We start from the raw sequence: 24,455 nt of genomic DNA on the forward strand, positions 1-24,455 counted from the left end.
TAAGTTGCTTTTCCATGTACGATTTTAGATTTAACAAACTCTTAAGAAAAAAAAAGCTTGTTCCCAAGATTGTAGAGAAGGCAGCCTTTTGGCATCAAGTGGATATGAAATCGTTTTCTGAGGGCACAATTTATGAGAAAAAATGGGATTTCAGAAGGTTGCTACCTTTTAAGTAATTGAGATCTGTAGGCATTTCCTATAAATATCACAATATCGGTATTGCATTCTGAGTTGTAACAGAGCTTAAATATACCACTTGTAAACCTTGCTTGAAAATGTCATTTGTAAACCAGTTTTAGGATGACAAAGAAAGCACGTGTCCCTGCAGATAGAACTTCATTACACATTGAATTTTAAACGAGGCTTGCCTTTTGGCGAAGCTGAGTACACATGTAACTATAGAGGGAACGAGACACCAAAACATCATACAGTTTTAAAGAGCAAGTAGCTTCAAAAGCTCTTACCTATTTATGACATTTGCAGTCATTCAGACTGACTCTAATCTGTACCGATATCTCTGTGTAGCAGTGAAGGTGTGGGTGTACCTGATTGAAATTGTCTAGAGCCTTGTGTAAGTTGGCATGCATTCCTGTTGGCGGCTCGTTGGTGATTTTGATGGAGTTTTCCAGGATGCAGGCTCGGCGCTAACGAAGACACGGAACTCCTCGTGGCTGCCTTCACTATGCTGCTCCAGTTTTTTCTCCATGGTACCCAGCCACTTGGCTACCAGGTGGATATTCTAGCATGGAACAAATGAGTGTGCTTAATGAATGGCATTTAATACCTGGTGTGGCAGGGTAGCGTCACGGCCCAGGCTCGCTACCAGCAGGAAACAGACCCAGAGTCAAGAAGCTGCAGTTGCGCACTTTATTAATTAAAACAACACAAAACACAGGAAATAACAAAACATGGCACAAGGGCCAAATTAAAATGACCAATTTGAAACAGTACAAAAATCACAGACAAAGGATTGGGCTTCCTTTTATACATGTGGCCACTCCCCAATTAGCATTAAATTACTGGTTTATGGCCACACCTGTGATTGCTGGCAGGGACAGATTTAACCCCATCCTTGCCAACTACATTCCCACACACACTATTACAGCTTTTGCCCTGCCACACCTGGTATATGGTGGCATTTTTTTTAAAATGAAGCTACATACAAATCTATATTCTACCCTTTTGTCAAGGGATAAAATTGTAATGCTGGTATAATTCAGATCTAATCTTTTGTAAAAGGTATACTTTAAGGATAACAACATAAAGTGGAATGGAAAGGCTGACAAATGCACTGCCTTTTTAATTAACATATTCTTTGTCGAAATATAAATAATGAAAAACACACACACACACACACACACACACACACACACACACACACACACACACACACACACACAAATAACCTGGCTTCTGAAAGGGGATTAAAATCAAGTATTACTGTTGAAGAAGTTGTATGTCTTAAATTAAAAAAAAAAAAAAAACAACATGGAAACATTTTCAGCTAGCAATCTTTGACATTTAGCTCATTTTGCCAATGCAGAATAATTCCTAGTGAAAAGGTTCGGCAGGGCTGAATGTGTAAGGAGAATTAGGTTGCCAGAGTTTAATTAACACAGCACTTGATATAGCTTGATGGACAATGGGATACTTGAGGGAACAGACACAACATCTTAAGGTTTTTGAATAAAAATAACTGTATGTTTCATGATGGGTACTGGTATTTAATTTCCCAAAACGCCAAACCACTATATTCCCAGTGTACCAGGCACTGCCTTTCTGTGTCAAGTAGTGCATGAAGACTGAGACAAAGCACAGAACCAACACACATGTGATATGCCTTACTTAAAATGTAACTCAAAGTTGTAACACCTACTGTGGAAAGAGCACGAATGACATTAAAACTGTTAGAAAGCTGAAGATTAATATTTGCATATTCCCTAGGGTTAGAGTTTGTTTGAGGACATTATGTTCGTATTCCCTTAAGCTAATCATGTTATTGCTTTGATGCATTTGTAGCTGGCAAATGGTTTTGATACTGTGCTGTGGGGAACCAATATATACTTTATGTTCAGTACATGCTACTCATGGGAGGACAAGGCCTGGGAGTGCACAGCATTGCATTAATCATTTCTGGCTTTGAAAAATGTATCAAATCCTACTGAATACTATATGGTGATTTACAGAAAGAAATATATAGAAACACATTTAATATGTACTGTAGCACATGTCTGACAGAGGCAGGTGATTCTATATCAACTCTGCACAGTGCACTGCTGTTTGAAAACTGCACATATATTCCCAAATTCCTAGAACAAGGTTAGTAATTATTAAGAAATGGTCACATACAGTAATTATCTAGGACAATGCTTTTCATATCCAAAATCGGTGCCATCTTGGTTGCCAAGAGTGTCCCTACACATTTGTTTTAACGCTTGTATGCATTTTTTTTTTTTTAAGTAACATGGGACTGGACTTGTGTTAACCTTCAAAAAAAAACACCTGGCATGTTATTTTTTGTAATTATTATCTTCCACAAGGTGTTCTGTTGAAGGCTAAGGCAGTCTACTGTTCAAACACATGTTAAAAACACAAGCTGCCTTCTCTTGAAAGCAAAATGATTTGACGTGACTTGTCCACAAGGTATTGAAATTGTTGTTGCGCAATGCATTGTATTGTTCAAGAATTAATGCCTCGGAAAATTAATTCAGGGAAATTGGTAGAAAAACGTTACTTTGAAAAGAGTGTGCTCAACAGTATACACCTATTGTAAAGATTCACTGACTGATGCGTGGATAACCTGTGTGATTAACTGAAAACCACTAAAAAAAATAATAAAAACAACGCTGCAATCATTTCCAAATCCAACAGTAGGCATACATATGCTGGTCTGATCTAGACTGGTCTGAGCAGGCAGAATTTCTCTTTTTTTTTTAAATCCATTGATTGTTTGTATTAGCAGTCCAAGGCCTTCAGCACAGATTACACTTTCACTAATTGCATGATACACAATATCAGTATCTCCTGTTGGTGCATCCATCCATAGCCATCAAGATTAATCATTGAGATTCAGTACACCACTTTAACCTGAGTTCCAACCTGAAATACATTAGTCTATAATAACCACAGTGTGGTGTATCAGCTTTTCTTTTCTAATGTACTGTATTTGCAGTAAATCCTAGTTCCTGTAATCTACCATGTTATGAATAATGTAAGAGCTATTGATGGCTTATAATTAGAGCTCTTGGTTATTAAAAAAAAAAAGTTGTATTCAAACAAAAAAACAGCCTGAAAAAACATTTAAAAATAGATCCATCTATATCTATAACAAGATAAAAGAAACACAAAATAAGCAGAGAACCTAGAACTATAACCACACAATTCCCTTGCTCACAGTTCTCTCAGAATACATATCTGAAATATTGTCCTTCTCATTTGCAGAATCACCCAGTATCCATCTTTGGCTGGCAGGTATAAGGGCTGTTCTGCCCTGGTCCCAGAGACATGATTTCCATTACACGAGAGTAGATGTTAAAACTTCATGCTGATTTGAACTCGGCTCTCGCCAAGATAAGCACCAACTAAGACGTAGCTTTACAGTAAACTAATGTGATCCATATGTGTCTGCATCCATTTAAGTGTTCTTCCATATGATGATGTAGATATCCTTCTGTCTGGTGTTAATGGCTGAAGTGTAATGCTGGCTCCAGGGATCAGCTTATTTTGCCTCCCTGGTGCATCAGCTCACACAACGGCTGCGATGCTGGCTCCGGGGATCAACCACAGTGCTGCCTCCCCAGCGCATCAGCATGACAACCGTCTGGACTGAGCTAAGTAGGGTACATCTCTGGGGTCTTCAAGTGGGCACCTTCCATCCTCAGTGTTTCGTCGACTAGCCCACGACACCTCAAGAGGGCTCGACGGTGATTCTGGCGTCCCAGCATCACCCCCCTCCGTCCCCCACTCAACTCAGCCCAGCTTACTTACCTGTACATCAGCGTTTCTTTCTTTCTATTGTGCTTGAGATCTCCAGCCAGAATCTTTCCATCTCAACCACAGCCAGTTGCTGCTCCTCTCTGCTGCTTCAGATAAGTTCTTTACTGTGCGACACAACTCTTGGCCACTGAATCCGACGTCTCTGAGAAACCGGGTTGTAGAGTGTACCACAAATCCTCGACAACCCACTTCCACTGGATAAACCTGGACTCTCCATCCTTGCTGTTCCGCTTCAGTGGCTAGTTGAGCATACCACAGTTTCTTCCTCTCATACGCCTCATCTACAGCATCCTCCCATGGCACTGTTAACTCTACCAGGTAAACAAGGTGTGCTGATCCAGACCACAAGACAATATCTGGTCGAAGGTTAGTGGTGGAAAAATAAGCCATTGACCAACATCTGCCAGCATTTTCCAGTCTCTAGCAGCTTCCAGTTGTCCTGGGCGAGGATTGGTTTTAACACCTTTTCTTGGTGGTTGCTCTCCTGGGCGGAGGAATGCTGTCTTTTGTTTGTAATATTTTGATTGAACTGGTGGCAACTTATTGGTCATGTTATGCTTGTCTTCCAATGCTAAGGCCAAACATCGCAGCACCTGGTCATGGCGCCAAGTAAACCGTCCTTGGCTAAGAGCCACCTTACATCCTGTCAAAATGTGCCTTAATGTTGCAGGTGTTGAACACAAAGGACATGAGGGATCCTCTCCTACCCAGAGGTTTAGGTTCTGTGGTGATGGGAGAACATCATATGTTGACCTGATGAGAAAACTGATCCTGCTCTGTTCCATTGACCATAGGTCTTGCCAGCCAATCTTGCGTTGTTCCACACTCTCCCATCTCATCCATTCTCCCTGCTTTGGTTTCTGTATCAAAGGTATAACCCAGTTTCCTGCCTGAAAGAAGCAGCAGCTATTAATACATGTGTAACAGGGCAGAGGCTGGGCACAAGCCAGGTGCCTTGTACAAGCAGTTACAGAGCTTTTAACCTCACGTCACCAGCTGGGTCGCTAACAACCATTCGTGCATTACACACCACTGAGGAGTCATTGTGAATAGTATTTTAAAGAAACAATCCTGCACTATGATACTATTGTTGAGAATATTCAGCGCTGCGTGTATCCGTCCAGGTACTGGTAATCATTATTGCAAAATGCAGGCCTGTTTCTTCATTTATTTACACACCCATAACCTACAGCAGCCTATCTATGGCAGACAACTAGAACTGAAGAGTCACACTTAAACTCGTGTGAAAGCACCTTCACACAAACTTGAGACAGTAAAAAGGAGTAAGAAAATACAGTTTCAAAACTACCTACTCTTTAATCATAAAAAAGTAATGTATGTGAAATGCTTGACAATATAAGTTGCCTGTTGCAAATCTGTATCAAATAATGCTTGTTCTAGTGTTCAGACTATTTATCTGAAAACAGGATGACTCAAACAGAAGCAAATAAATAAATAAATAAATAAATAAATAAACAAATAAACGCTTAAATGTATGAGCTGACCTTGCTGCATTTGTCCCAGTGGCATAGATAACCAATTTGCTAACTCTCAGGTGATAGTATTATTTCAAAACAGACACATAAAGTAAACAACTGGAATTACAAGAAAGCCTAGTGGTCAAGTCAGACTTACTCTTGGTATCTTAAACAAACTGATATCTTAATGAGATGCCCTTCAGCAGTTAATTGGAAGTGAAATTTGTTAATCAAGCTAGTATAAATCGATTTCATCACAGACAACACTCAAAAACAATATAAAAATGTTAATGGCTAGCAGTCCACTTGTCAGAATACTTCACCCCAGTCCATGTTTTGATATGAATGTATGCTAAAAAATACTGCGTTCTAAGGGCCAGCAAATATTTGTTGCGGTTTTCAAAACAGTGCGGCAATAGGCAAATAGTAAATAGTTCTATGAATTATATACCAGCAAGTAACGGCTGAGAATTGAGTGCTTTGTGCCTGTTCTCCAAAGGACTGGTGACATTACCTTGTTTCTCAACATCCTTAAGTCGGTCAACACCAGGAGAAAGAATGACAAACATCTGCGTAGCTGCCCCAGATTCTTCAAACAAGGTTGAAAAGTCCATAGATCTGCCCACCACGTACGTGCTTCCCAGTTTCTCTTCCACAGAATCCCTGTGAAGGGAAACCATGAAGAGTATTTTAATAATGTGTCAAGATGGGTTACCGTAGCAACCTTTCTGACAGAGAAAGTTTCAATTTCAAATGCTGCCTAGTTATATCCTAGCCCTACTCCATCAACCAACATAAATAATATTGAATGTGGTAGTGCTTTAAACAATACATAAAAACATAAATAATGTTCTGGAAACTATCCTAAAAATATACTAAACTAGTTGTCCCTTTCTGTGAAGTTCTGATCTGTTTTCAATATCCTTTTATATGGCCACTGATGCCAATCAGAAATGTCCTGGTGTGAGGTGGCCTGTATCACAATCTGATTAAGATGGAAGATGTAGAAGGATTCAAAACAAAAACTTCTGCCAAACTATAAAACTGCAGTATAAATGTCTGACAACCAACCTAAAAAGATTCTGTTGGAAGATGAGCTCTGTCAGTCACAAATTAAATATTGTAACAACACATCTAAAAAAAATGCTGACAGCCTTAGGAAAGAGTAGAATAAATAACTGGGTTTTTTTGAGTTGCATCTACTGGTTTTACACACTTCAGCAACTTGGTGACAGAAAAAAACACAACTCCAGCTCCTCAGCGTGTGACCAAACCAAATCAATGACAAACAATTCAACTAGAATTATTTTTCAATGTATTCAGCGTTGTTTCATATCCGCATATTAATTGGTGATGATTAGGAGAAATGTGTGTATGCTGATTCTGAACACATATTAAAATCCCCCACTTGGCTGCTGTGGTTCTTTTAGGTTTGATTATATTTATACATACTCATTGCTCTGTGTACAATATAGGTAAGCTTTGATTGAACAGAATCATTTTTGCATTAATCTGAAGTTGACCTATTGTATTAAGTAAAAGAGAAAGACAGATGCATGTAGTATCCTCTGTATAATTGAAACCAGGATTCACATAGTTTAGCACAAGAATGACAAATATGAATAAAGAAATGTATAAAAGTAGCTGAGACAAAGAATCTCTCTACCTCTATTGCTATATATACTGCCCAACGTTTCGATATGTTGTACATATCTTTCTCAAGGGAGCATGTGTTTGAATCTTATAGGTTTTTGACGGCATGACAACTACTTGTTATTGTTTATATTTAAATCCATTTGAGTCCCTTTCTAGGGGGCCATTGACTGTTCTGCCCTGGGGTCCAGAATTGCTGTCTGTGGGCCTGGTGACAGTACGTAATCTGTGATAAGGTACTGAATTCAAGAGGATCTCTCCAGCTCTAGTTGCCACCAAAACCATAAGTAACATAGGTAAGATCAACACAGTTTCTGTATAGTTGTATTAGCTAGTGCCATTCAATGACATTGTATTATATACTGCTACTGTGTATTGACAGCAGTACAATAGGATGCTTAATTCATTAGATGGTAAAAGCTAGCTACTGGACTGTAACTCAAGAGCCGCTCCCAAGATTTGGTCAAAGCACTTTATCCTTTGTTTTACGGCAGGATTTCTGAACCTGATTACTGTGTGCTAACCACAATATTTAAATGTTCATTATTATTATCAACTAACCACTACAGAGCCCACATACTGTAATTGCTATGCTGGTTAGCAAAGGTTAAAACATATCAGAAATGGAAATAACTGCAATGTTTGAGTAACTGCAATAGTCACACGGAATGGAAAAAAAAAACATGAAAATGTAATTTGAAGCTACTTATGAATAATAAAATTGCCCTTTACCCGTAATGCAATTAATTAGATGCAAAGGCCTGAAATCATACTGTATATTAGAAGGTCGGTAAAACCCACACTAGTGTTTTATGAACAAATCCATGCATTTTAATATATCTTTTTAATAAAAACATTAATCAATTATATTTAAATACCTTTTACCTGCTTAAACTTATACATCTGTTATTATGTGCCATTAGAAAAACAAAAGGCATTTGTTGGGATTTGTGTTATTTTTGTAACAGAAAGAGTGGTATGTGGAGTGGTATGTGGTAAATTCCCCATAGTGATTAGGTAATTTCTAAAGCATGACAAATTGTCTTTTACTGAAACCAAAAATGTCCCGTTTTGAATTATAAAAAGTAGGCATATGGGCATAATTCTAGATTTTGCACCACACCAAATGTTGAAAGTCAAGATAAAATGGAAAACTAAAATCTGCCAGAGCCAAGATAATTATCCAAGTAAGTTTTCTTTAAAAAATGTATCAGTCATAGTTGTATTAGTGTGAGGTTTGAACAAATTAACTGCATCAACTATACAGTGCCTGTTGAAGATAAATTTGTCCTGTCACTTCTCCATCTCATTTTTGTTAATATTAATTAAGCAGAAGAAATGTAATTGCTACATGTCCTATTATGTTTGTTTATACTTAATTAGCATGACTAATTGCATTCACATTATAATGTTTGTGCTGCGAGCTGTTTATGTTTAGTTTTTTTCGACCGAATTAAGTCATCTGCTACTTGTTTATGAGAGAAAGCTATTTATAAACTAGTGCTAAAGTTCAGGATGAAACTGAAGGTAAATATACAAACAGGTTTACCACCGTTATTAAACGTCAGACAACAAAGCAATATGTATCCATTTAATGCCTTAGAAATCCTTGAATATTAAGTAAGTAGAAAATGGTGCCTGGTAAATCCATTGCATAATCACAGTTCATAGAGAGAACCCTATCTGAATAGGATTATGCAAATGCAATATTTTTTTCTTCACATAGCCATGTGCACTAAATGAATTAAAAGGTTTTAATTAAGGACTGCATGTTTTTTTTCCAGCCTGAAAGTGGATCATTTCAACATGCAGCTGCAGCCAAACAAACAGTGTTTATTGCTTTTAACCTTATTTGCCCTTGATATAAGTACTGCTTGCCACAAGAATAATATTATTAATATTCCAGATCTCCCACAGCCTCAAATCAACGCTGCCTAAATCGTTTCAGTGATTTACCTCAACTCATCTATCAACTATAAACCCTCGACAATCCACCTAAGAGATCATGAAAGCTTAAAGAGTAAGCAGGGTTCTGAAAAAATATAGCGTTATACATCCCCACGTGGTGCTACAACTGTTTAAATAATGGACCCGTAATTGTCATTGTTAACATCCTGACAACTTTTTACACGTATAACTTTAAAGTCTGTTTCAAATCTCTTTTCAAAAAGGCCGCTCGAGTGCACTGGGGTTTGAGATCGGTTCTCTAAATCACTGCAGGAAGAGCGATTAAAAAAACAAAACAAGTGCTCTGGTTTTTCTGTTCCGTACCACATCATGGGTTGTTATTGCTGTGTTACCTGTTTGACAATGTGGGGAATAATCCTAACACTATCAGTGCACTAGAGCGGCCATTTTGAAAAGAGCTTTGAAGCAGACTTTAAAGTTATAAGTGTAAAACGTTGTCAGGATGTTAACAATGAAAAGAGACGACACAGACTCCAGTTACATCTGCTGTAAATCCGGTTAGCCACGATTGGGCAAGTAAAATTGAAATGTTTCTGTAATACTATTCTAAAATCTTACAAATTAAATGTAAGCACCCTTTTTAATGTAATGCACGTGTAATTACTGGTACAGTCTTATGATGTGTGCTATATGAAATATTAGCATGGCCCTTTAGACGTTTACCGTAACCCTTGCCAAAATAAAAAAAGGACAGGGTCAAGGATTTTTCTTTTTTCAGGAATAACAGCGACAATTATAGCGTGATACCTCTATTTTTTGTGACAATGAAACACAAAAGACAAACAAATGTAAATTCCAAACATATGCTGTGTGTATGTAAATACACAGAAATGTAGCTACAATCTGATATATTGCATCAAACATGTTCATATGCTTTAATATCTTCTTATAGGCCTGACCAACCCATTGCGAAAGAATGAAATTTGTACTGCAAGAACCAGGACCATATGCTGTTATGTCAGATGTTAAAGTTATCCTGCATTTAACACGGTCTGCACAGGGCTTCCGATTACCCAGTTCAACCTTTTGTCTTGGCCATTGACTGAAGAGGCTTTTTTCACAGTACTTATCAAACAGTCTAGACTCCTTAATTTTTTTATTTTAAGTAAAATGGTTTTATAACCACCGCGTATTAACTCATTTCAAAATACAATTTGCTATGTATTTCCCCAGGGTTATCAAAGGCATTTAGGAAATATTAAAGAACACAATCTATGTTTTAAGCAGATGATTTGACAGGAATAAATTCCCAGGTACAAAAAAAATTTGAGAATGGTGTAATTGAATGCCAGATAAAAAGGTATTTTACAGTTAATGGTCAAAGGAAATGCTTTATAGAAAGTTTAATATACTTGCTTTTTTATGAAACAGAGAAATGTTAAATATGATTGTGTTTTTAGCTGTGGGTGGCAGAATCTGCGTTCGCGTTCTCATTATTTTTGAGGTAATGTAAACTATTCCACACATTGATCAAAATATGTGTTCCACAACTCAGACTTGAGGTTTATTGTCTTGTTAACGACTTAGGAAAGGAAACGGATATGAGTACTTTGCAAAGGACTAGCTCAAGATCTGTAGTTAGCAAAGACATGGAGCTCCAGGTTTATGTCTGTGGCTGGAGCAAAGTGACAACGGTTAGGGGTTTGAAGATTCATCAAGGGAGAATGAAATACTTGAGGGAGAAGGGACAAGGGCCTCACATTGATCAGTACTTCTTACGAAGTCAGTCAAGGCAGTCTAATGAAATCCAGCGACAGGAAGCAAACCACAGTTAGCAGGATAGCACCCCTGTCATAGATGAGAGAAGGACTTGCATAAACACAACTAGTGATGAACCTAATGATCCTTGTGAACCCGGTCAGATGAACTAGTGTAAGAGAGAAAAGAACCTCAACGGGCACAAGCCTGGAGTTAAATGGCTTCTGAGAAAACAGCGTGGGACACAGTAAACACAGATTTCTGTTTTGCATTGGAAAGGTTAGGTGGAACAGTCGAAAAGAAGCTGGATAAATTTGATGATACCATCTACGCATATGGAAGCGAGAGGTTTGGAGTTAAAAAAAGGAAGGAGAAAGTACAAACTATTCCTGTAAAGTCTAGACGGTAGAGTTAACAGTGCCATGGGAGGATGCTGTAGATGAGGCGTACGAAACACCAAGGATGAAAGGTGCCCACTTGAAGACCCCAGAGAAGTACCCTACTCAGCTCAGTATAGACAGTTGTCATGCTGATGCGCTAGGGAGGCCACACTGTGGTTGATCCCAGGGATGCAAAATAGGCTGATCCCTGGAGCCAGCATTACACTTCAGCCATCAACACCAGGAAGAAGGATATCTACATCATCAGATAGAAGGAAACGCAGATGGATCTCATTAGTTTACAGTAAAATAAGCTATGTCTTAGTTGGTACTTATCTTGGCGAGAGCTGAGTCCAATATCAGCATGAAGTTTTAACACCTACTCTCATGTAACGGAAATCATGGTTTTCTGAATAATGTATTTCAACACATTTTTGTGGAAGCAAAGAATTTAAATCAGAAAAGCGAGTAACTGTGTTTCATAATGTAACGCTGAATAACAGCGTGGAGCATTAAAACCCTTGTGAACTTAAATCCATTCCAAAGAAGCTTGTTTAATTAAATAAGAAGAACCAGAGGATGCTTCACCATCCAATCAACTTTATTCCCAAGGTGGCATCTCGATAAATAATAAACAGAAAGGAATGACACTTAAACTATATAGCTCTAAGATGTGTTTAATTATCCTTGTTTATGTATGACTACAAATGGCGAGGGAGGTAAAAAAAAAAAAAAAAAAAAAAGTTCCCAGATGTGAGCAGACTTTGCATGGAGACAAGGCAGAACACTTTGTTTTGACAAGTGCAGCAGCTAAGTAGCTCTGCAATATTATGCTTCAGAATTATAATGTGCATTGAATAGCATGATAAAATGGGTTTTCAAATACTTTTAAATAGAGAGATGTGCTGCTCACAGAGGGTCTAGGAGCTTTCTTTCCCTCCCTTCTCTATATGTTACAGTGTGTAGGTCAAATTAGTGTTACAGTGCTATTGTTGTAAATGTCCACCCCTTCAAGGAACACAGTAACTCATGAATGAGTTGATGGGATGTAATGCACTTTCACAAATCATTCAGTGCTCTTGACTTTAATTGATTTGGGGGTTGACAGCCCTCAGGGACAGATAAGAGGGGTTGTACAGTTACGCAAGTCCTTACTGTTATTGCAGATGCTGTCTTTCTGCATCAAGCAGTGACCCCAAGCTCTATTAACTCTCACAACATGCAAGATCAGTTTCATGACCATGGGGACTATAGGGAAAGAAAACAGGAATCGCAATTTAAGAGGTAGACATATTTTTGATTGCGAAAAACCAGTATTTATAGCTACGGAGCATACAGCAATAGCAGCCATGTTAAACACACTTGTAAATGTGTTCCCTCAGAATCCCCCCTTTTGCTGTATAGTCATACATAGTGTTCAAGCATTGGAAATGATGTGAAAGTAGTAGTATTACTGAAATAACCCCAAGCAAATTACAGCAGTGAACATGAGAACATTGCATTATCTGGTGTCTGGGTTCATTGGGCGTGAACCTTTAGTCCTACAGAAGTCTCTGACACCCTGTTGGGACCCTTTGGTTTCTATTTAATTAAACTAAATATTTGTGTTTTAAACTGTAGCAGTGCCTGCAGGTGTTTTTTGTGTCTTTTTGTCTAATGATTTAAACAGTGTTGGCATTCTAGATCAGATACCATTTAGGTCAATAGATCCTTTTACTGGATGTCTCTCTCATATTTTGCTCTACCTCAAACAACAACACTATGCAATGTAATAAGCTTTACCTTGATTCCACCCCAGGACTGGACCGAGAGGAAATCAACTGGACTGGAGAGACCAGATTGGGCTGGATATCTCAGAAGGAAGTCCAGTTCAACTGCGTTTATTTCTTTGTTCATAAGCAATATCTGTATTACAAAGTACATCAAAAAGAGTATTATTACAGGGGTTATATACAATAACCCCGGTCTCCTGTATGCTGCTTATTTACAATGTTAATTCAAACAAACCAAGCAGAAAATGCAGTATGTTGATCAGGATAACAGGTTGTGGATTACACAGAAATATACACTGCCTGTGCCTGGCCAATTTATAAAGGACCAGTCTACCCGACTGGATTTGGCATCACCCTGGTGTGGGGCATGTTCTCTCTAAATAAGGTTTACTTAGTGCAGGGTCGTACCATTATATGGAAGACATTAATTTACTTGACAAAAAGGATATCTTATCAAATAGTTCTTGAAGCAATATCTTGATGATTCACTTCAGATTCAGTTCATGTAATTATCCTGGAAGATATTACTCAACTCAAACAATCACGATGGTATTGAAAACAGTAATTACTGCTTTAATAACAACCGAGTTTATCAAAACCACAAACTCGTTTTAAAACAACAAAATGCTGCTCATATTACCATTTTAGTATATACACACTTATAATATAATTCGCTGAATACTAAATAGCAGTGTTGAATTAAAAAAACCAAAAAAAACACTGAAATACAGTAGCATTGCACCAGTCACGTCTGGAACATATTCTGTATATTCATGAAGTTCAATTACCAGAAGATAGCGCTGTATGCCCACTTATCTCAAATGCCAGTTCTTTATCATGGGTGGTTTTAGTAGGTTGTGGGGTCCCTCAACTCCACAGTAAAAGTGAAACCCCACTAAACTGTAGTTATACTATAGATCACATCATCACCTCTACTGGAAATTAAACTTTGTGGTTGGCAAGTAATTGGTATGATTTCAGAATTTACCTGGAAGGTAAGCTGTGCTGTGTAAGTCAGTTTATCATATTCAAACAGCCCTCGTGTTGTATATTGGAAGACAGAAAAGGTGATGCTATCGATGAGGTTTGATACACGCTGCTTGAGAGTGTCATCTGAAGGGGCTTTCAGCACAGCCACGCCAAACACCTGGAGAACGAGAGAAACAACAGAGCCTGCTTTAAAGAACTTCTCTTCCCTTCTGTCCCTTCTGAAGGTCAGTGGTTCTAGAACTTTTTTTAGCTGGGGCTCCCTTTTCATTGGGTACAAATTCATATTTTATTGTATTAACATGAATAATAAAACAAACTATTTTCTATAAAATTCCAGCTGTATTGCTTGGTAGTAATTATAGATAGTGGGTCTGCTTGTGGTCGTCACTCAACCCCCTTGAAACCTTTCTGTTATCTATAATGGGGTCCTCACCTCCACTTTGAGAAACACTGGTGTAGTCAGAGACACAGAAAAATTGTGAAAAATGGCTTTATATATTATGTAAACATAAGTACATACAAAGAGAGTGATTATAACATTGGGTAATTTGCACAACAGAACCATACAGCAAACTTTAGGAAAGGTGTCTCAATAATGTGTTGCTGTCTGTATGGTTCTCAGATTTAGTTTTTTATAATGATAATATTGTACAGTTTATCCTGTTTTCTTTTCTTATAAAAAAAGGGGAGGTAGTATCATCATTTTTAATTCTCCTAAATCAAAATAACTCTGTGAAACTGACTGTATTGCTACGCAGGCAGGAGAGACGCCAACTGAATTGGGTTGAGACGCAGTTCGGGGTTATGGCGAACTAGGTCAACATATGTTTACAAAATATCAACAGATGATGCTTTGATCTTAGGAAGCCACACAGACAGCGCTTGAAAGTCCATATCTAACAGCTGCACACATGTGAACAGGAATACACTCAGCCACTTTTATAAATTGAAGTAAAAGCAATTGAGAACCAGCAGCGAAGTTAAAAACAAAAACAAGACAAAATTCAGACTATGAAGAGGATGTAAAAAGGACAAACACAGGCTTTTGAGCCTTGTTCAATGGCTTTATTTCCAAATAAAAACCAGTGGGCTTGTTTGCTAGCCCTTTACAGGCCTAGTTTAAAATCTTATGTCAACTGTAATGAGTTTCATAAAACCACCAGGCAATTGTGCACAACTGATAAAGAAAGGTAAACATTTTAAATGTAACTTTAAATTGTCTTGTGAATTGTACTTTCACCATGGGTTTGTAATTGCTTTTGTGTAACAAAGGTCACACAATGGAATATTCTTATTGAACATGTCGACAGTTTTGTAATGATCTAAACTGTACATTGCTGGTTCACATAACTCCTTTTAGTGCAAGGATCCTCTCAGTAAAACCTCAGGGGATCCTTGCTATCAATATACAAGACCTTCTCATGTAATACAAATAAATAAATTAGAAACAATTAAACTAATAAAACAAACCCACAGTACATGAAAATGGTTAGACGCACCATCAAAACAGAATCGAATGACTTATTAAAGTAGTATATCTGCCAAAGAGAAATCCACCGGGGGCTTTTTTTTTTTAGTAAAGCGGTAGGCCTTTAATAAGGGTACCTTCAAAGAGAACTGGTACATGGAATGGATTTTATTGAGATCAGTCATTATGAAGTACAATAAAGACGCTCTGGCGGCTGCAGGCCTGTAGTGTTCTCTCGCCTCATCGATTTTCACTTCTGTCACGTTGACCTCCTTCACTTGGAAGGAAACAGCACAAGAAAGTGTTCTTTAACAAGTACCAGACATGTTTTTTTTTTTTTTGTCATCAATATCTTACTGTGGAGAACAAGTAAGTTAGTTAGTTAATTTAGGAGATCCAAAATTGTGTCTTGTACTACATGTTTTGCATACATCTCACTAAGCAATTAAAATGTGAGAATCACACACACACACACACACACACACGTCTATAGACACACATTTAGGGATTAAACCAAAACACCTGCCATAACACTGTCGATGAGGTACAGGCCGCAAGGCTGCAAGATGCTCAGGAGAGATACGTGACCATGCCTCAATAATTAAGGCCTTCAGAAAAGTTGGATTGGAAATCTACAGATCCAGAATGGCCTGTAGTCTCTGCACTTTTGAGGCTGTTCCATGTAAAATATTACTTTGTGTATTCTTGATCATCGTAGTTGGAACTGACCAGCAGCTAGGAGATGCAGCCATGATTTACGGGACACACATTTAAACAAATGTGTGAGCTGCATATCACATGTGTTGCTATTTTTCAAACACACTCCTACATGCATAAAAAAAGATCAATGATTAATGGATGCAATTTGTGGTATCCATCTTTTCAGATATATTTCCCGGTATTGACCTTTTTCTATAATACTTTGGATTTGTGCCAACATGCCAACCTGATTCAGTTTCATCACTGTACTGCTTGCAAGTAATAAGTAATACACTCCAGTAAATGTTTACCCCCCTCCCCCTGTCCAGTCTATCACTCTGAAAGGTTATCGATTACATGTTCCAGCCATCCTCTCTCTTCTCAACACAAATTAAGTCTTCCAAGAGCCATTGATGCAATGCATTCTGAGATAAAAGCTTTGCCCGACACAGATACTTTTAATAAAAATGTAACTTGTGGATTTTGCAAAGGAACAAACTGGTCAATAGAAAGCAAAGGTTGGTGGGGGGGGGGGGGGGGGGGTGTCCCTTTCAGTAGCACGGCTGACCGAACAGTCTTCATTACAAAATACAGTGATTGACGTCGAAGGATCTTTTCAGCAAGTCCTTAGATTAAATCAAAACATAAATCTAATTCAATCTTGGCATTTCAGGATCTGCCTTGGTTCATCATCAACAATGTATACCAAAAAATCAGAACCCAATTACTTTAAATTCAAAAGTAATTGCAGGAGGAACCCAAGTGGTAACTGCACTCCTGCACTCCCTTTAAACCCTGTCTTCTATCTCCGACCACCACCTTTACAGGCTTTAGTGTACATCGTCTTTCATACTTCAGCAACATTGACCTGCTTGATCTGTTCCCTACCTCCAATTCCCCCAATCTTCAGTTTAATAAACAAAACTGAATCTGAAATTTAGTTTCAAATAACATTTTCTATATTTATTGTACTGTTCCCTTACTTGTTATGGTGTTTTAAACTATTCTGCGTGATTCTTATTGCTATTACTCAAATACTGTATTTTTATTTTCTTTCTGGTGCTTTGGTTACGAGTACAGGGCTGCTGTTTAGTTTTAGTTACATGCCAGAGATACATGAAATGTAGGCTAGTTCAGCCAAAAGGTAAGCACCAGCACCTTAGTGCCCAGCAGTGCATTGCCATAAAAAAAGACATGGCTGGTCTAGCCTATGTTACATATATCTATGGCAGGGAACAAGAACTGAAGCACAGCTCTTCATATGAACTCAGGTTTAAACACCTGAACAATAAAAAAAAACAGTATTTGAAATCTGAGAGCTATACCGAATGATTGTAAGGAGACAGTAAAATAATAAAATAATACATTGAAACTTGAAGCTACTTACTTTTTTTAAAATACAACATGAGACTATAATATTCTGAAAGCCAACAGAACAGCTTTCTTCTTCAGTTCGGTTTCCTGGTAACTTCCTCCTGCACAACACCTTCACCTTCAGTAGCGAGACTTAAACTAGGCTACTAGGCAGGACATCTCTCTGAGGAATTGAGATAGTCAGTCCGCTTGCCAGGAGACAAAGAAAGTAAATGTGTTCTCATTTGAGTTCCTTGAAATTCCTACAGAGGCTGCAGCCAGCAACAGGTGTTACAGATCCAACAAAAATGAATAGGTTCACCTTTCCAACACATAAATCAACTACATGGGCGACATAAGAAAATAAGACATATTGGGAGCGAGAAGAGGCTGTTCTGTCTATTGAGACCTGTCCCTTGCTAGCACACTCATAACTGCAGGGCAGTATCTAATTGTTTCTTAAACAACCCCAGTGTTTTAGCAGCAGCTCTTGGTAAACACAATCCCAGATATATATATTTTTTTATTTAGAAAGAATAAAAGGCTTGCTCCCTTTCTCAGAACCCAAATGCCTTACTTTGAGTGTGGGTTAAGCTCATGGGGAGCAGAAATATTATTGCTAGCGCTAATAAGAGGTAAGGAATGGATTTTAAAACCTTAGTTATCACTTCCTTACCTCATTAGTGCTGTATCAGAGCTACAAAGCAGAACACCCCCCCCCCCCCCCCCCCCAAGCGCTGTGTCTCCCAGGAAGTTCCCAGAGGCAGAAGAAAGACAGGAAAGCAGGTTGTCTTCCAAAGTTTTCAAAGTGATCTTGAAGCCATTCTTTTGCTTTGTGAGGTTGGACTGTAAAGCAGAAATACAGATGTGATACCATAATGTTTCTAATGCCAAAAAAAAAAATTACCAACATGTGAAATGATTGACTTCCCATCTGATCAGTCATCTATTCAACAATTGGTGCAATATTTGAGTAAACAAATCTCAATTAAATATTCATGACGTGCAGCACTGATGCTGTAATAAAGTAACATATTATAAAAAATAAATTAAGAAAAAGATGCCGCAACTATGAAAGTTTGTTTTTACTGTCTGATATCTGTAGAGTTCTTATACTGGCAAATGATGATCTTGAAGAATTCCTAGCAGTCCCATTAGCAGACCATAGCTTTAAATAGCAATGGCAACACAATCGATTTGGAACACATACAGTCGCATACTGGCTCGGATATCATTCAACACCAGTGCAGCTGCCATTGGATTGTACTACCATTACCCCTTAATGAAAAAACAAAAACAAAAAAACATTGCATTGTCATTGTAAGGCCACTTCCAATGAAAATCATTTGGCAAAGGAAACGCATAGAGAACCCAGGTAGGTTCATTGTCAGGATGCACTGTCTAGCCATACATAGGAGGCTGTGTGGTCCGGTGGTTAAAGAAAAGGGCTTGTAACCAGGAGGTCCCCGGTTCAAATCCCGGCTCACTCACTGCGTTACCTTCAGCAAGTCACTTAACCTCCTTGTGCTCCGTCTTTCGGGTGAGACGTAGTTGTAAGTGACTCTGCAGCTGATGCATAGTTCACACACCCTAGTCTCTGTAAGTCTCCTTGGATAAAGGCGTCTGCTAAATAAACAAATAATCCAAATCTAACATTATACTGGGATAGTGCGTTAGTAATAGCTTACTGTGCATTTAAAAAACTAGGCCAGAAATGAATCAATGAATCACCTGCTGCAAATGGTGATTGGAATTAAAAGAGGATATGTCTATCATCGCAGTAAAATCAATATTCAGCTTGGAAACAACAGCACACCGTCTGTGTAGGCTTTGCATTACTGTAAAGTAAACGATCACCTGATTGTATTGTAAACAAATAAATAACAATCAACAAGTGTTCATTAAGTTAAATTAAACCTTATGTTGATTTGAGTGATATGAATTATTTCAGTCTTAAATTCCGAGAGAGATTCACTGCATGGGTAAAGTATATTTTTCATATGAAACCTGTTGTAAGGAATTATGGGAAGCACATATAGGAGACACAGCAATTGGACGGCTGCTGGCAGAAAGATTACTCATAAGAGTCACATGATATTCAATAGTTATGCTGGCGCTACATGAATAACAAAATAGGATTTTACTAATATGATTTCAATTGACAATTGTGGAGGTTTTGTTAAATATGACCAATCTAGATGTCTTATTTTTCAAATATAAATATCTATTTAACATATTTCACTGTGAACAAGTGAAATATCTGAAAATGAAGATGCTATACCATTTCTAAAATGAAAGAATGCCCTACAGAAACTTTTCTGAAAAGACTTTGGGATTTCACAATTTCGGTTTTTGCGTTGACCATAAAAGGCGTCATGCACATATCAATTATAAAATTACAAAGGCACTGTTTTATAGAAGGTACTCCTTATGCTTGTTGTCATCCTAACATCTCTCCAGCCTAAAAGATAACATTAGGTTAGAAAGATAAAACAATTGCACAGAATGATTCTTTCCTCCTACCGAGACTCTAATTAGACCACATTCCGTTATTACAATACAGAATATTGAATTTAAAAATACAGGGGACACTGACACCAAACAGGAATTCACACAATCGCAGGGCATTATGAATGCAGATTTATCCTCAGATGAAATCAGCCAACATGATTTATTTAAAGGCTGGCTAGATAAGAATAGAAAAATGGATTTTCATTGTTAAATCTCTCTGACCTGCATAGATTGAAATTTCAAACTATCAGCAAACAAATCTCTGAACCAAAGAGCCACTGGCAAATACGAGTAGCAAAGTTGTTCTGTACTAAATTATTTCTGAGCCCCCAGGAGAGAAGGATACACAGCAGAGATAGATAACCTGAATTAATAATCCCTTGGTTGTTAAGATAATGAAATGCAGCTTTGCTAAATCTGTCGCAATAAATAAAACGAATGCCTAACAAGCTCAATGGAAATGATGTGATATGATAGACAACTTGAAAAAGGCATTGTTATTTTTCCAAACGTAAAAAAAAAAAAAAACAGGCTATTTATTTTGAATTATTTGTGGTAAATGGTCTTTTACAAAGCCCCTCTGCAAGATTTAATCTCTGTCATATCTAGAGCTTTCAGAACAGAAGAGTAATTGTAAATGTGTGTGCTCATTGGGTGCGTGAGGGTGTACATATTGCAGATACGTCATTAACCATTGCAGCCACCTCTATGGTGCAGTTATCTATGTAATTACATATCTTGCCACTTATTTCAAGCCATCATCTCAAAGTTACAGGAAATACTTTTTTTTTATTTATTTTTTTTATCTAGGAACTATATGTTGTAGTTCTGAAAAGACTTTTAGATGTGAAAGTAAGGTCCAGTATCAAACAATATTCTTCAGTGTGGGGGGGGGGGGTGGGGGGGGGAAATCAGAAAAAACAGCTGTTTGAACTAAAAGAGTTGCTCTAAACAGAATTAAATTAATACTTTAAAAATGAGAATGAACTAATACAGCTTTTCTAAAGCAGTTAAAAGTTTTGTGAAAAGAGAGCATTGGTTTTGTCAAAATCCCTTACAGAAAACAATTAACTTTACATGTTTCATTTAAAAAGCACCCCTTACCTTTCCTTATATTTTCAAATTACTCACAAGGTTTTGTGTCTGACTTTTTGGTAGAGTAATTCCATTTATAAAATGACGGAGTCAGGAACAAGGAGCTAACTTTTGCTCCCTACTGTCAACACTTCACTGGCAAGTTATTTATCTCTAGTTCTTAAAGGAAATCCATATAGGGATGTGTGCATATTTGAAACTTGCCTTGAGCTCCTCCATATCGGGTCTTTCCATGCTGACCACAGTGGCCAGCAGCTGGTCCTCCAGGACTCTGGTGACGGTGAAGTTGATAAGGCTGCACTGGGCCTGCAGCTCGGGCTGGTAGTGGGGGTTTGCCAGTTTGGTGTGTAAAATGAGGCAGAAACCGGGGTTGTACTCTCATTCCTTATCACCAATCTTCATATACCTGAATGTGAGAGAAAATAAAGAGGGTCAGGAACAGTATCCTTCCGAGTCTCGTCAACTATTAGAAATGAAATAACTAATAATGTAATTAAATGATATAACAACTGCATGTTCTTGAATTTCTGCGTGGTACATACCAAGTTGCATGTTACACTCTATACAAAGGTGTACAGTATACTAAGAGTATTCTACATAGTGTTTTTATAAGGAACTGGGGGTGCATGTTATATAAGAGATGTAATCCATGTGACATGTGTGTTATACACAAAGTGCAAGCTATATTAAAAAATACTGTAGTATTTAATATTTCCATTAGTTTGGGAGGCTTTGCCAGAGTAGCATTGGGTAGAATAATATTTGTCTTGATTTCCCTTTTACTTTATGTGTGTTTTTTATTAACCTAGAAAACCCACCTTTTACAAGAAAAGCAAGTCAGCAATAGCTTGATGGTGCGGCGTCTGACGATAAAACGCAACAGATTTAGGAGGGTTAATATCGCTCAAACAGAAAAGGTTTTGGAAATTACTTACCTGCCCTTCTTGATTGTTTCATGACCCAACAGCGGCCCCAAAACTGGATCGACCGACTCTTCCAAGTTTTCAATCAAAACCACTTTCCCGTCTGACAGCGCTCTCTCCATTGATAGCTCTTGAAAAATCAGAATGCCAAGAGATCATTGCATTCATTTCTAATGCATTTTCCTGTTTGTCTTGGATGCAGTCCCCAAGGTATGCATCCATTATTAAAAGTAACTGCATAAATCTCTGAAGATGTGCAAGTCATGCTGAATCTTAATGCATGACTAAAATTGATTTAAAAGAATAAACAAATTAAAAAAAACTCTGCTTTTTCCTTCCGAGAGCCAGCAATTCACGAATATATGTAGGATGTAAACCATGCATGGATTTAATGTGTGTTTAAAAAAAAAACAAAAAAAACCCCAGGAGCATAGGCAATTTTCAGGCCAAAACAAAACATGCAGTTCTCACAATCCTAAATTTCCTAACGAAATATTTCAGGTGTTATGTATTTTTTACATAACAAAGTAGAATATTCTTGTTAGTTCCCACAGTGCCATTAATTGGATTGGGCAGGAGGCTATGAAAAGAATATGGTTTATTAATAATGTGATAACTATATGTGTGACTTGATGGGAGGTTTGGAGAAGAAAAGATTGGGTATTAGCCAATACAAGGATATTTACTTTTACAGAAATACCACCTACATTTTATCGATATATAATGTATTTTCTTGTTTAATTCTGATTACTGTATGTATGTTTTGTATAAATCTGGATTGTTGTTTCTGCTTATTTACCAGGGTTACTAACTAATGTTTTTTGGTTTTTTTTACAGGAGCTGCATCTGATAAACCTCCTGAAACCTGAATTATTGAAGTGTTGTGGTTTTAGAAATGACCACTAGACATATGCAACTGAGATTTCTGCCATGGACATAAAAAAAAATGAATACTACACTATTTGTAGTCCTTAGTCTATGACACAAATGAACTAGGTACTGTATTTACCCTTGCTGGCCAATCCGGATGACTGAGATTTTCCCCATACTTGGTTTTGATCCATTTGATACCCTGCAGCAGTGGGTCCATCATTAAAGGCCAGCGTTCACAGTTGGCGAGGATGGTGGTATGCTCTGTAGACATTCTATCTACAGGGAGACCCTCATTTTGCCAGGCTGCAACATCTGCATCATCAGTAAGCATCGTCAAGGGGTCTAATTCAGGAGTGACTGGAATCGGTACCTAAAGACAAATTATTATTATTATTATTTGTTTATTTAGCAGACGCCTTTATCCAAGGCGACTTACAGAGACCAGGGTGTGTGAACTATGCATCAGCTGCAGAGTCACTTACAACAGCGTCTCACCCGAAAGACGGAGCACAAGGAGGTTAAGTGACTTGCTCAGGGTCACACAATGAGTCAGTGGCTGAGATGGGATTTGAACCGGGGACCTCCTGGTTACAAGCCCTTTTCTTTAACCACTGGACCACACAGCCTCCTATAACCTACAAATGGTATGGTAATGCTACTTTTACATAATTGAAGGACATTTAGTAAATAACTACAGGCGTATGCATCTGTGTGTTTAATTAGCGACATGCCAGGGGTAGATGAATCTCTTGTGGACTACCGGCTGCCACCACAAAAACAGCTCAGCACTAAAATGCTGCTGCTGTACAGTACTGGTGTATACCCAGCCTTTCCTGCTTTCCCAGTGATGTCCTGCTTATTTAAGTTTTAACACACAATTGAAACAGAAAGTTACGTACAACTAGTTACATTGGCTCAGCAATCGCTCTGCTCCCGGTTTTGATGAAACTACTTTTTGCTTAAATATTATTTTTGTTGCTCCCGTATGATGTGGGCCATTTGTAAAACTGAAAGTAAATTAGGAAAACATCCACTCTCTATATCATTATGGATTTTCCCACTACAGTACAGCATTAGTCAATGTTATGATGATTTTTTTAATTTATTTTTTCCTCAAAATAACTTGTTTTTCAACAGATTTGATGCATATTTTCACATTGAGGTAATAAAACAAACCCCCAAAAACTAATCTGAAAAATATCTGTTTTAAAACACTGAATAAGAGATATCTTGTAACAATTGTAAGTCGTCCTGGATAAGGGTGTCTGCTAAGAAATAAATAATAATAAATAGCCATGGTATGATTACAATTGAAATTGGTTTACCTTTTGCGGCTTACTTATTATTTTTTTTTTTTTTTACAAATCGTTTCAGCATTTATATCATTAGTTGGTGGTTTTCAAAAGTTCAACAAAACTAAAAGGTTAACATTCCAGCATTCTGATTTGAAAGTAGTGCCGAGTCGTCTGTTTTAGCTTTCTGAAAACGCAGGGAAATTAGCAATGTCCTTTCAGTTCCAAAACACTGGAAATTAAATGCAAATTTAAAAACTTAGCCAACTGTAAAACTTTAACTGCTAAACAAATGAAGCGTTGCAT

General features: G+C 37.7%; 1 pseudogene; it reads right to left on the minus strand.

Moving 5' to 3' along the window:
• The window catches only part of LOC117423616 (dynein axonemal heavy chain 9-like), a 93,460-nt pseudogene that overhangs the window by 19,178 nt on the left and 49,827 nt on the right, over positions 1-24,455 (minus strand).

This window comes from Acipenser ruthenus, chromosome 17, assembly GCF_902713425.1.
Source record: "Acipenser ruthenus chromosome 17, fAciRut3.2 maternal haplotype, whole genome shotgun sequence".
Taxonomy (NCBI): Eukaryota; Metazoa; Chordata; class Actinopteri; order Acipenseriformes; family Acipenseridae; genus Acipenser; species Acipenser ruthenus.